The 14,044-nt window shown below is 38.8% G+C and overlaps 1 long non-coding RNA gene across 1 annotated transcript; it reads right to left on the bottom strand.

Annotated features, from left to right (window-relative positions):
• Positions 1–11,662: 11,662 nt before the first annotated feature.
• Positions 11,663–13,744, bottom strand: LOC132541947 (uncharacterized). The gene is made up of 2 exons (XR_009553057.1): positions 13,588–13,744; positions 11,663–11,919 (listed from the first exon to the last, which is right to left on the bottom strand). It is a non-coding gene; the product is annotated as an uncharacterized LOC132541947 (long non-coding RNA).
• Between the last annotated feature and the right edge of the window lie 300 nt (positions 13,745–14,044).

Here is a 14,044-nt window from a genome sequence, read left to right as displayed (position 1 = left end):
GCGATACAGGAGCTTACATCAGGCTCTTATGAGGCAACCATTATGACACAGGTTTATGCAGTTACCCCACGTAATCAAAATGGGGCCTGCTTTCAGTGTGGCCGCCAAGGGCATTGGTGTAACCAATGTCCAGATAAGCTCCAGTCAGGGCAAACACACCTCCAGTTAGGGCAACCACACCTCCAGTTAGAGCAACCACACCTCCAGTCAGGACAACCCCGCCTTCAGTCAAGGAGCCAGAAGCCACGAACACTTTATCCTAGAGGTCCGAAAGGTTTTCATTGGAAGAGAGATTGTTGGTCCAAATTTCATAAAGATGGCATTCCCCTGAATGGTACAAATTCGGGGCCAGAGATTTTGTGGACCACTCCTGTTTTAGAACGAGGTCACCCTACTATGACAGTAAAGATTGGAAGTATTCCTTTTAAATTTTTGATTGACACAGGGGCAGAAAAGACGATTTTTAAGGCAAGCAGAGGTTCCCCAAAATTGGGAACTCCTCCTGGGGCCCCATATACATGGAGTTGGAGGGGTGACCCAATACTTTCTCACACGAGATTCGCTCATGTGGGAAGACCCGGAAGGTTCTACTGGACACTTCCACCCATTGGTAGCTGATATTAGCACCAACCTATTGGGCAGGGATATTCTAGAATGTCTTGATGTTAGGATATCCACAGATGCCTCTGCAGAGTGTAACACCCGCTCCTGTGAAACCAGACCTATTCAGCACCCCCAATACTAACTGCCACTGTTCGCAACGAAACTCCCTGCTTAGATTGGCTTTCTAATGAGCTTGTCTGGGTGGAACAGTGGCCTTTGACTAGGGATAAGCTAGAAATTTTAAAAGAGCTTGTCTGAGAGCAGTTATCCTTGGGACACATTCGTCATTCTCGAAGCCCATGGAATACTCCTGTCTTTGTGATTAAAAAGCGCTCAAGAAAATGGCGCCTCCTCCAAGATCTCTGTGTGGTAAATAAAACCATGCAGGTCTGGGGCTCCCCTCAAAGGGGTTTGCCTCTTGCTTCTGCAATTCCCATGGGAATTCCAATCATAGCTATTGGTATACAAGATTGTTTTTTCTCTATTCCCTTGCATCCGCAAGATTGTAAACCTTTTGCCTTCTCTGTTCCTTCTATTAATAACGCCAGCCCTGCTGATAGATTTGAATGGGTGGTGCTGCCCCAGGGCATGGCCAATAGTCCTACAGTTTGTCAAGAGGCTGTTATATCTGCCATTTTTCCATATATTCATAAGGGCCTTAATGTTTTTCATTACACAGATGACATATTGATATGGAGAAAATCAGATACAGATCTCTGTGCCCTATGTGATTTTCTCATTCCTGCCTTAAGGAAAAGTGGCCTTAATGTAGCTCCTGAGAAGATACAGCTAATTCCTCCAATATCTTTCTTAGGTTCAGAGATTTCTCTAACGCAAATTCGTCCCATAAAACCTAGTGTTACTTTCCCTTCTAACCTTACTCTTGCTTCTTTACAAAGTTTTCTTGGAAATTTAAATTGGCTTAGGCAGTATCTTTATCTGCCTACTAGCTGCCTCCAACCACTGTTTGACCTGTTAAAAGCAAACAAACAGCCCTCCTCAAAATGTTGGTTAACTTCCAAAGCCTCCTTGGCACTGGAAAGGGTTAACCAGGCCCTCCAGGACATGCACCTTGTTTGATTCTCCCCCTCCTCTCCTGTAAACCTTCTAATCTTTAACTCCACCCCCACAGTAGTAGGGGCATTGTGGCAAAACCATGGGGTTCTCAAGTGGCTTCACATGCCAGTAGGTGGAGCTCCAAGACTCCTCACTGAGATAGATGTGTTAGCATTAATGGTTCGTCAAGGAAGAAATAGGTCTGTGCAGGTCTTAGGGAAAGAAGCTATTAAGGTCAAATGGAAAGACCCACTCGATAAAATTTGGAAAGGGCTTGACCCCCTATTGACCATGGGAATGGGTTTCAAATGTGTTTCCCCTCAAAATTACTCTAAACCTGTCTGGGTTCCTGCCTGCCATATCTGACAATACCCGCATGATGGCACTGTTATCCCTGAAGAACAAGAAATACAAGAGGATTAGATGCAGGATACATCCCAGGACCCATAATATGACATGGCAGAACCTACAAAATCTGGCTCACAGAGACTTCTCTTCTACCCTTTCCCTGAATGTCTTATATTATGACTGGCCAGTTGTGTTTTGTGAGTGAGTGTGTTGAATGATCAAAAATTTTTGCATGACCCATCTGCTCAGAGTACTCTAAAAGGTAATTGACTTTATATAAAAATTCTGGATGCAGCCAAAGTTTCTGGAGATGTACAGAAACATTCCAAATTTTTTTTTCTTTTCTCTTTTTCTCTCCCTCTTTTGATTTTTATATATAAGTTTTGGTATATATGTAAGTGTTCAGTCTTAAACTGTGTGAGTAATGATAGATATAAATTTGTTTTTTTTAAATGATATGTTTTTATAACAAAAGTTGTTTTCCTCCTGTGTGTTATAACTAAATGTTTATATGTATGTTTCAAGTTTGAAAAACATTAATTTAATGGTTAAAAGTGTAACCTTGAAGCTATATTACTACCAGGCAAGGTAAAGTTAATTTGCTAAAGTAACTAACTATTTAAGGTAAAGTCTAAATATTTAACGTGACAATATATCCCCAAAACTAAAATGCAAATTCTCTATACAGGGCGCTTTAGGAGGGCCCCCAAAAGTGCCCTGTAAACTATCTTTTGGAAATTACTCCACAACAGATCTGGCATCAATCTGGCACTGTAAATGTTTAAATCATTGTCATGAAAATGCATTAACTCTCTAAGTAATTTGAGTCTGTTTATAGTCCAAAGTAAATATAGTTAAAAATCAAAATACATATTTTAACTAAAACTGGTCTAAAGATCCTGCTGTAGAGACTGCTACAACAGGTCACATTAGATGACCTTTAAACAAAATCATAAAGATATTTAAACCAATTATAATCATCGAGGTATCAACTATAGCAAACCTCTAACTTGTTACAAGTTTATTTTTTTCACAAAACATGAAAGGCTTATGAAGGCTCGAGATCACAGCTCTCAAGCCTTCATAAGAAGAATCAGAATCATTTGTTCATATGGTAAGGTATTAAAGTATAAAAGGTTCTTCCATATACAACTTATGTGAATCAACAACATTCACATATTCTTCTACACTTAACTGATGTATCTCGTCCCCCAATGCTCAGTTGGCTAAGGCACCAAACCTCTTTTTCTATATATATATTTAAAAAAAAAATCAAATCAGATACCCTGCTAACCACGAGAAGCAGATTTTTTGTGTTTCTTTGACAGGAATCCCGGGAAAAACCATCTGAGCCCCTGCACACCCTGACGTCACCCACTAGACTGCACGACTACTGTGGCACACCCCCCGAAACCCTAGATGTCACCTGACGCAATCTGAAGAACCTGATACACAGACTCCAAGGACAGAATTTTTTTTTGAATTTTAATTTTTATTTATTTATTCCCTTTTGTTGCCCTTATTGTTTTATTGTTGTTGTTGTTGGATAGGACAGAGAGAAATGGAGAGAGGAGGGGAAGACAGAGAGGAGGAGAGAAAGACACCTGCAGACGTGCTTCACTGCCTGTGCTTCCCCTGCAGGTGGGGAGCCGGGGTTCGAACCGGGATCCTTATGCCGGTCCTTGTGCTTTGTGCCACCTGCGCTTAACCCGCTGCACTACAGCCTGACCCCCGGACAGAACTTTCTTAATGCCTGCTTGCCTTTCCTGCTTCTGCTTTGTCTGTCACGTTTTGGTGGTTCCAGCTCGCTCTCTACAGAAAAGCTGAATTCCCACCTGCTTGCCTTTCCTGATTCAGCTTTGACTGTCACATTTTGGCAGTTCCAGCTCGCTCTCTACAGAAAAGCAGAATTCCAGTGGCTGACCTTCCTCATGCAGCATTTCATCCCCTGCCATTTCTTCCCCTAGCCATCTACTTTGGACTGAGACATCTATTGGACTTGCTGGTATACCCTTTGGACACTTTACACAATTTTAAAGCAGCTTCTTTCCCTTCACACTGCTGGTTTTTCATAGACTGACCCTAAGTATTTCATAGACTTTACAGACTGTTGCCTTGAGGACTATACAATGCCAAATAGCCCCTCTTCTTGGTGGGTCATGCCCTCCCACCTCCCTCTCATTATGTACCCTTGCCCCCCCCAAACAGGGAACGTTCCTTTACGCACCAATCCTTCCCTTGACATCACACTGGCTTTTACTACTCCCCTACTTGTCCCTTCCTGTTTTGTTATATCATTTAGGTTTATGCCCAAAAGGTTCCTGCTCACCCCTACACTACTATTCCTCTGTCATAGATAGTCTTTTACAGACTTTGAACCATCTTATGCAATGACTAGATAGAAAGATAGAAAAAGATGTAGAGATATTGTGAGGAAATGGTTGAGCAGGCAGTACTTAACCTATAAGATGAGTCCCTCCAGGTAAGTCTCTCTCTCTAAAGAGGGGTTGAGCACAGGGGGGACACATAAATATCACAAGGTTGGTGGCCATTTAAGCCTTCCCTCCTCCACAGAAATGTCCTACATCTTCCCACCTGAGCACGGCATTCATTAAAAACATTTAAGCCTGCTCCATTCCATATTTCCTTACTGTGTCCATTTAGAAATAAAGGAAAAGGAGGAGATGATGTTGAGGAATTATTCAGATGCATTCTATGCCCCCAGGTTTTAGCACTCCCTGCGATATCCTAGCAGTGCCCTTTTCAACCAATCCTGTCCCGACACGTAACCCCTGGTTGTTGCCCAATAAAAGCCCTCCGACTTCCCCCCCTTGTTCTCTCTCTCTTGCATGGTCGCTCTGGCCTGAGCCACCCCCTCCTGATCCAATAATAAAGATTTGTGTACTCCACTTGCTCCGGACCTCCTCTCTCTCTTCTCCGTGGCACAGCCTGACAGTACACAATGAAAATCAATATCCTAGAGTCTAGTGGCACAAAGTATGCATTAAGACTAATCTTTTTATCTAATTTATCCACGAAAGAGAGTTACAGTAATAACTGTAGCCACTTATTGAAGTATCATTGGTATACAAAACTATAGATGTATTGTATGAAACAACATGCTTTAGTGATTTCACCTTTTTCACCCCATCTTGGATGGAGCTTGGAGGAATCATGCTAAACGAGATGAGTCAGAAACAGAAGGATGGATGATCTCACTCATAGAAGTTGAAAAACAAGATCAGAAGGAAAAACACTAAGCAGGACTTGGACTGGAGTTGGTGTATTGCACCAAAGTATAAGACTCTGGGGTGGAGAGGAACAAGATGGCAGAGGAGGACCTAGTGGGGGTTGTATTGTTATATAGAAAACTGGGAAATGTTATGTAAAAACTATTGAATTTTACTGTTGACTGTAAACCATTAATCCCCCATAAATAAATAAAAAGTATATACTTAAGGACAATTATTTATCTGTGAAAAGTCATCACTACTAATGTTATAATCTTATCATTCTATCACTGCCAAAAGTTTCTTCCAGCTACTTTTGTTGTTGGATTTCCTTTATACAGTCAGAACATCAATGAGATCTACCTCCTTAATTACTTTTAAAGCATACAATAGAATAACACTAAAAATAGGACCTATTCTGTATCGGTCTCCAATACTTAATATTTTGTATAACATGGTATTTAAGGGAACTATGTATGAACTTATGTGTATACACTTAATTCTCCTGTAAAAAAACAGGCAGTCTCCAAAAAAATTTTTTACTTTCACTTTCTAATGATTAGTCTAATAAAGTCTAAAGTTTGATTTATTATACAGAATTAAGAACTCATACATTTAGAAAATAAAACAAGCTATACACCTACTAAAATGGCCAAAATTTAAAAAATAATGTAAACTAGGGTTAGGCAAAAAAAAAAAAAAGAAGTAGAAGAAACAGAAAGTCTAACAAATTGCAGTTAATTGTGTTAAATAATTTAATAACTTGGAAAGTAGGTTCTTATTTTCTAATAAAATGAGAACATATTTATCATATTACTCAGAAAAGATATATATATATATATATATATATATATATATATATATATATATCTTTGAACAATAAAAATGTCCACTGCTATACACAAATATCTATAAGTGATTTATTAATAATGGACAAATGTATTTTACATAATAGTGATGACCTATTTTAAAATAAAATATTATTCAGTCATGAAAAATGAAAACTAATAACACTGATTGATTTCAAAATTTTTTTTCTAGGGTGTAGAATTTGACTCCGTTTGAATCTGACATATGCTTTACAAACTGACACCATACTTAGCTCATTTCTAATATTAAGCCTTCTGGAAGGCCAACTGGCAAATACAAGAAGAGCCACGACTTGCCATGTCAGTCAGTGTCATAAGGTGTTTAAGAGACCAGAAAATACTTTGGAAGGAACTTTGAGATGGATGCTGATTTTCTAACTCTGGATTAAGAGGAAAGAATTTCACCAATATATGGTTTGAAATTTCCTTAATGATGCTCAAGGAAATATCCTTTTTATTTTATTTTATTTATTTATTTTAATTTCTTTATTGGGGAATTAATGTTTTACATTAAACAGTAAATACAATAGTTTGTACATGCATAACATTTCCCAGCTTTCCATATAACAATACAACCCCCACTAAGTCCTCTGTCATCCTTTTTGGACCTATATTCTCCCCCCAAGCCCACCCACCCCAGAATCTTTTACTTTGGTGCAATATGCCAATTCCAGTTCAGGTTCTACTTGTGTTTTCTCTTCTTATCTTGTTTCCCAACTTCTACTTGAGAGTGAGATCATCCCATATTCATCCTTCTGATTCACTTAACATGAATTTTTCTAGGTCCATCCAAGATCCGCTGAAAACGGTAAAGTCACCGTTTTTTATAGCTGAGTAGTATTCCATTGTATACATATACCACAAATTGCTCAGCCACTCATCTGTTGTTGGACACCTGGGTTGATTCTAGGTTTTGGCTATTACAAATTGTGCTGCCAAGAACATATGTGTACATAGATCTTTTTGGATGGGTGTGTTGGGTTCCTTAGCATATATCCCCAGGAGAGGAATTGCAGGATCATAGGGTAGGTCCATTTCTAGCCTTCTGAGAGTTCTCCAGACTGTTCTCCACGGAGGTTGGACCAATTTACATTCCCACCAGCAGTGCAGGAGGGTTCCTTTGACACTACAACTTCTCCAGCATTTGCTGCTGTTAACTTTTCTGATGTATGACATTCTCACAGGAGTGAAGTGTTATCTCATTGTTTTCTTTCTTTGCATTTCTCTGACAGTCAAAGACTTGGAACATTTTTCATGTGTTTCTTAGTCTTTTGGATCTCTTCTGTGATGAATATTCTGTGCATGTCCTCCCCCCATTTTTGGATGGGGTTATTTGTTTTCTTGTTGTTGAGTTTTGTGAGCTCTTTATATATTTTGGTTATTAGCCTCTTGTCTGATGTATGGCATGTAAAGATCTTCTCCCATTCTGTGAGGGGTCTCTTGGTTTGGGTAGTAGTTTCTTTTGCTGTGCAGAAACTTTTTAATTTAATGTACTCCCATAGGTTTATGTTTGCCTTAGTCTTCTTTGTAATTGGATTCATTTCATTGAAGGTGTCTTTAAAATTTATGTAGAAAAGAGTTCTGCCAATATTTTCCTCTAACTATCTGATAGTTTCTGGTCTAACATCCAGGTCCTTGATGCACCTGGAATTTAGTTTTGTATTTGGTGAAATATAGTGGTTTAGTTTCATTCTTCTCCACGTTTCAATCCATTTTTTCCAACACCATTTGTTGAAAAGACTTTACTTTCCCCATTTAATAGTCTGGGCACCTTTGTCAAAGATTAGATGTCCATAGGTGTGGGGGCTTATTTCCAAGCTCTCAGTTCTATTCCACTGGCCAGTGTGTCTATTCATTTTCGAGTACCAAGCAGTTTTGGTTACAATAGTCCTATAATACAGTTTGAGATCTGGGAGTGTGATGTCTCCAGTTCTGTTCTTTCTTCTCAAGATTGTTTTGGCAATTCTAGGTCTTTTCTGGTTCCAGATAAACATCTGTAGCATTTTTTCTATTCTCCTAAAAATGTGCTTGGGATCTTGATGGGGATAGCATTAAATCTGTATATGTCTCTGGGTAGTATATTCATTTTGATGATGTTAATTCTCCCAACCCAGGAACATGGAATATGTTTCCACTTCTTTGTGTCTTTTTCAATTTCCTGGGTAGTGACTCATAGTTTTCAGTATACAAGTCTTTCACTTCTTTGCTTATGTTTATTCCTAGATATTTTATTGTTTTTGTTGCTATAGTAAAAGGAATTGATTTCTGGATTTCAACTTCTTCTAACTTAAGTGTTTGCATAGAGGAATACCACTGACTGTTAATTTTGTAGCCTGATACCTTACTGTATTGCCTGATGATTTCCAAAAGCTTCTTGATTGATTCCTTAGGTTCTTCTGTGTATACTATCATGTTATCTACAAATAGGGAGAGGTTGACTTCTCTTTCAATCTGTATCCCTTTAATTCCTTGCCCCTGTCTGATTGCTATGGCAAGAACTTCCAACACTATGTTGAGTAATAATGGTGATAGTGGGCAACCCTGTCTAGTACCTGATTTGAGGGGAAATGCTTCCAGTTTTTCATCATTGAGTATTATGTTGGTTGTAGGTATGCTATATATAGACTCCACTAACTTCAGGAAATTTCCATCTATTCTCGATTTTAGTAGTGTTTTGATCATAAAGGGATGTTATATTTTGTCAAAGGCTTTCTCTGCATCTATTGATATAACCATGTGGTTTTTGGTCTTGCTTTTATTGATGTGGTGGATCCCGTTGATTGATTTGCCTATATTAAACCAACCTTGCTTCCTTAAGATAAACCCCACTTGGTCATGATGAACAGTCTCTTTAATATACTGCTGCATCCGGTTGGCTAGAATTTTGTTCAATATTTTCGCATCTATGTTCATCAGAGATAGTGGTCTGTAGTTTTCTTTTTTGGTTGTGTCCCTGTCTGCTTTTGGTATCAGAGTGATATTGGCTCCCCTGCTAGAACCTCCAAACAAGCTCTCATGAATTCCAGGAGCTGACCTTGAGGGAGCTGACAGATGTGTTATGACTCAAACCTCCACTGAGGTTAATAAGACACTGACCAGACCACACTGTGTGCCAGATTTTGAGGGGTTCAAAGCTGACTGTGCTGTCATCACACAGACCCCTTGCTCTGTTTGCTGCACCCGGCCCGTCTCCCCAGCCCCTTAAGCTTCCCTATGCTTGCAAGTGCTAAGCTGAAACTTTATCTTCAGGATTTATGGAGAATGTCAACACTCATGTTGAATAAATAAAGCCAGTAGTGACAGTGGGATCAGACTGGACATGAAATTGTCTCATCTCTACTTGTATGTAGTCCTGTTAACTCCAACTGCTTATTTGCTTTGAAAAATCCTAAGTTCCAGCAATGGATGAGTGTATAAAGAAGTTGTGGTAAATGTTTATGTTGCTTAATAATGTTAAGCTCTCAAAAAGGCTGAAATAATATCTTTTCCACTGTAGTCATGTCTTTGTGTCTCCAAGATAACTGTTTTAGATAGACACAGAGATAGAGAGACAGAGGTATCCCTGCTATCCCTCTGAAAGACACCACAACACTAAAGACTCCTTCACTGTCGCCAGGTGACATCTGAGTGAGGTGCTTATACATGGGACTACAGCAATAGGGTAGTACAAAATAAGGAGATAAAGTACTTGCTAGAGCTCACCAAAGACACAGCAAATGGTGACAATTACAAGTACTGGGCCATTTTTCTCTGTCCCATTCAGCCCAGTGACCAACAAGCACCTAGTCCCAGGTAAATTGTCTGTTGAAAGTGAGAATCTGACCTTTTGATGGAGGTGAAGGTCAAAGAAGTGATTCTGGGTGCAGACATTTCTAAAAGATTTTTGGTGTACCTTACATGCACAGTCTTCTAGATGAAGTTCTCTCCCATTATCTGATCTAGTTTTTCTCTAAACAAAATCAAAAAGCTGCCACATACACTGGGTGACAGCTAGACATTAGATGTAGTCTCTTTGTACTTTAATCTTCATGCAGAATTAGGAGTTATGAGCTAATATAACTGTGAAAAATGAACAAATTGTTATCTATTCCAAGCACACCATGCTAAGAAATATTTACAAATCCACCATACTAACAATGTCAGAAAAATAACATCAGCAGACTATATTTCCATTCTCATGGACTGTCTAGTTCTATAAGGGATACATAAAAGACAATTTAACCAGTAACAAAGACATTTTCATATAAGAGTTGTATGTTTTGACAGGTGAGTGTCACGTGATCTGCAAACAGGCTAGTCAGGGGCTTCTCCAAGGATGTGACATTTAAACTAAGGATAGAGGGAAGAACCACAGGAAATCTCTGAAGCAAAAAAAGTCATACCATGTTCCAGAAACTAAAAAGACACCAGAACTGGAGTTTAGTGAAGGGTTGGGCCTACAGGATATTGTTGGAGAGGAAGGCAGGGGTCTCAATTCATAAGGCTTTGTAAAGAGTTAATGTGTATTCTACATGCACTGGGATTATATTGAAGGGTTCTATCATAGATGTTCAAACTCAGATTTCATATTTAAAGGTTCTTTACAAAGTTTATTGTTGGATATTACAGAGATAGCTCAGTTGGTAAAGCACATCCTTTGCATACATAAAGCCCCAATTTCACACAAAATAAAAAAAACTAAATGCGTATATTTTAATAATAATAACAACTTGTGAGAAAATAGCAAAATGAAGATTGGTGATTCCAGGTTTGTTTTAAAAAGAAGAAACAGGCTATGGAGTGGCACACCCACTTGACTGCACATGCTCAAATCCCTGATCCCTATCTGCAGGGGGAAAGCCTCAAGAGAGGTAAGGAAGGCAGTGTTGTAGGTGTCTCTCTGTCTCTCTTCCTCACTATCTCCCTCTTCCCTCATGATTTTTCTCTGTTTCTGTCAAATAAATAAACACTGTAAATTATGGGGAAAAAACTTAAAAAAGGAGAAACAATAACAATGCTGTAAAGTAGTCCAACAATATAGATATTCATTGTTATGAAATGCTATGGAAGCAGTCAAGGGGCATTTTTTAATGTGTTGAATTTTCACTTATTTATTTGACATGAACTTTGAAGATACAGGGCTATATGAAAAAGCATGAACAAAGTGAAGTGAAAAAATAATAGTTTCACTTATATGAGGACTTAACACAGTCAAATTCACAGAAAGAGGTAGAATATAGATTCTGCAACTGGGGAAGTAGATAATAGGAATTGGTGTTATAGAAGGAAAGTTTCTATTTATGAAGAAAAACTTGGGTTATTTTGGTGTTTGCATGATATGTTATTTTTGTCATAAAAATACTTGATAAGAAATAAATAAATTCAACTAAACTACTTATCACTATACAGAAATATAAGACAATTCAATAAAGTAAGAAAAAGCAACGGATTAAGAAAAAACACAGCGGGGTACTATATACTTAAAAGATTAAAAGTTACAGTATATGATTTGAATATACGCTAAAATTATGATTTATAAACTCTTGGTAGGACTTGGATATATTTTCATGTAGCACCTCAATTTCTTCATTTTTTTATTGAGAGAAAGAGGACACTACACCATTCCATCATCAGTGTGTCCTACAGTGTTTCCATGTAGTTCTGGGGACTGAACCCAGGACCTCATGCACAGGAAGGTCTCAACATCTCTTGACCTCTCATTCCTTCTCACATCTGAATGATGATGCCAGAACACAGGTGTACAGGTGTCCATTTGAGTCCCTGTTTTCAATTCTTTGCAGGAATTTCCCTGGAGTGAAATTTCCTTCTGGAGCCTGTGGAGGTTTTATTATTATTATTTTGTCCTGTTAAAATCATGGCAAACAACTTTTACTTGATTATAACCATCCCAAACTTGAGGGTGCTAACACTAGTTGAGTATTTTTAAGTAAGAAAGCAAAACACACACACACATACACAATTAGAGCAATTTTCTTTCTTTCTAATTATTTATTTATTTGCCTCCAGGGTTATTGCTGGGGCTTGGTGCCTGACTACGAATCCACTGCTCCTGGAGGCCATTTTTTCACATTCTTGTTGCCCTTTTTGTTATTATTGTCTTTGCTGTCATTGCTGTTATTGTTGTTGGATAGAACAGAGAGAAATCGAGAGAGGAGGGAAAGACAGAGAGGGGGAGAGAAAGACACCTGTAGACCTGCTTGTGAGGTGACCCCATGGCAGGTGGGGAGCCGAGGCTTGAACCAGGATCCTTACGCTGGTCTTTGAGCTTCACACCATGTACGCTTAACCTGCTTTGCTACCACCTGACGCCCCAATTAGAGAGATTTTCCATATGGTTTCATTTAACAAATAGAAAACAAAAATAGATGGACTATACATGACCCTATTGATAAAACTGAAAATAAGGTGCAGGTGGTGGAAGACAGTTACTACTGAATACTGATAAGGCAATCAAGAAGTACTATTGTTAGAAATTATTTATCCTGGGAGTGGGGCGGTAGCACAGCGGGTTAAACGCATATGGCGCAAAGCGCAAAGACCGGCGTAAGGATCCGGGTTGGAGCCTCTGGCTCCGCACCTGCAGGGAAGTCGCTTCACAGGCGTTGAAGCAGATCTGCAGGTGTCTTTCTCTCCCCCTCTCTGTCTTCCCCTCCTCTCTCCATTTCTCTCTGTCCTATCCAACAATGATGACATCAACAACAATAATAACTGCAACAACAAGGACAACAAAAGGGAAAATAAATAAATATAAAAAAATAAAATTAAAAGAAATTATCCTGAGATGATGAGCTGTCATGTACTGTATCTCTGCGTGGCCCACGGCCTCTGGTCTCATGTTTTCACTAACCACACAATAAGATGTGCATTTCTGCACACTTTCTCCATTCAGAGATGAGAGTCTGTGCTTAACACCTCATGACCTGGTCACATTGGGCAATTTTCTTGTTCCAAAAGGATCCCCCACCATTACCACCTAATGGTCAGAAGTGTGTGAGGTCCCAGAAAGTGAGAGGTTAAGGGCATATGTGGAAACCATTGAACTGCTCTCAGCTGCTTTTCTGTCTCTGCTTGAATTTAGACCTTTCCCCTTGGGGAAAAACATGTTATTTCCTGGTTAATTGCCAGCCTTGTGATTTTTAAAATTTCATAGTACACAGCACCCTTCCTATCTCATATTAAATGATAAAAATAAACAAGCACTGTGACCACAGATTAGACACCTTCTACCTTTATTCCCACTCCCCATGCTCTGTTTCTGAGTATTCTGTCTTGTTGATATTCACTGACTTATTTTTATTTTGTCTGTCTTTATGTCTTTTTTTCCTATAAAGAGTAATCATCCACATTTTCCCTTCTCCTTTAGTTGCACAGAATTGACTCAAATTCCTCCCATTTTGCTACAAATGAAAAAAAATCCATCATCTTTTCAATAGTTGGATAGTATTTCATTGTTTATATATACCATGTCTTCCTTTATTTACCTGTGGGTGCCTCCTTCCAAATGACCAGAGTTGTGCAAGTTGATGTCTGCGGAAATTGTGGTATCTCTCACTCGATTCCCTTTAGCCTAGAGGCTCAGAAAACATTTTGTTCCAGTGGCTGTCTCTAGTCAAATGAGCTCAAATTGTTATTTTCCTTGGATTTTGGTGCCTAGTTAATAAAGTTCTAAGTCTGTTGGGACCTGTTGCCAAGAAAGCGGAATCACACTTTTAAGATTCTGTTACCTAGGCCTCCTCTTCCAATATATCTAACCAAAAACCTTCTTTATGTTTTAGACTACTTACCCTTCTCCCCATGTCATCAAACCAAATATAGCCTTCTGCTCCTTTTCTGCTAGTAATTCTCTTCATTTTACAGACACTTTGATTTAGAAATTGTGCTAGTTTTGCTTTTTTTTTTTTAACTCTTTCTATAGCTTCCCTTCTCCCTTCATTTTAC

This window comes from Erinaceus europaeus, chromosome 1 (assembly GCF_950295315.1).
Source record: "Erinaceus europaeus chromosome 1, mEriEur2.1, whole genome shotgun sequence".
Classification (NCBI taxonomy): Eukaryota; Metazoa; Chordata; class Mammalia; order Eulipotyphla; family Erinaceidae; genus Erinaceus; species Erinaceus europaeus.
The sequence above is the reverse complement of the archived record's forward strand: the minus strand, read 5'-3'. Positions and strand labels throughout refer to the sequence as shown.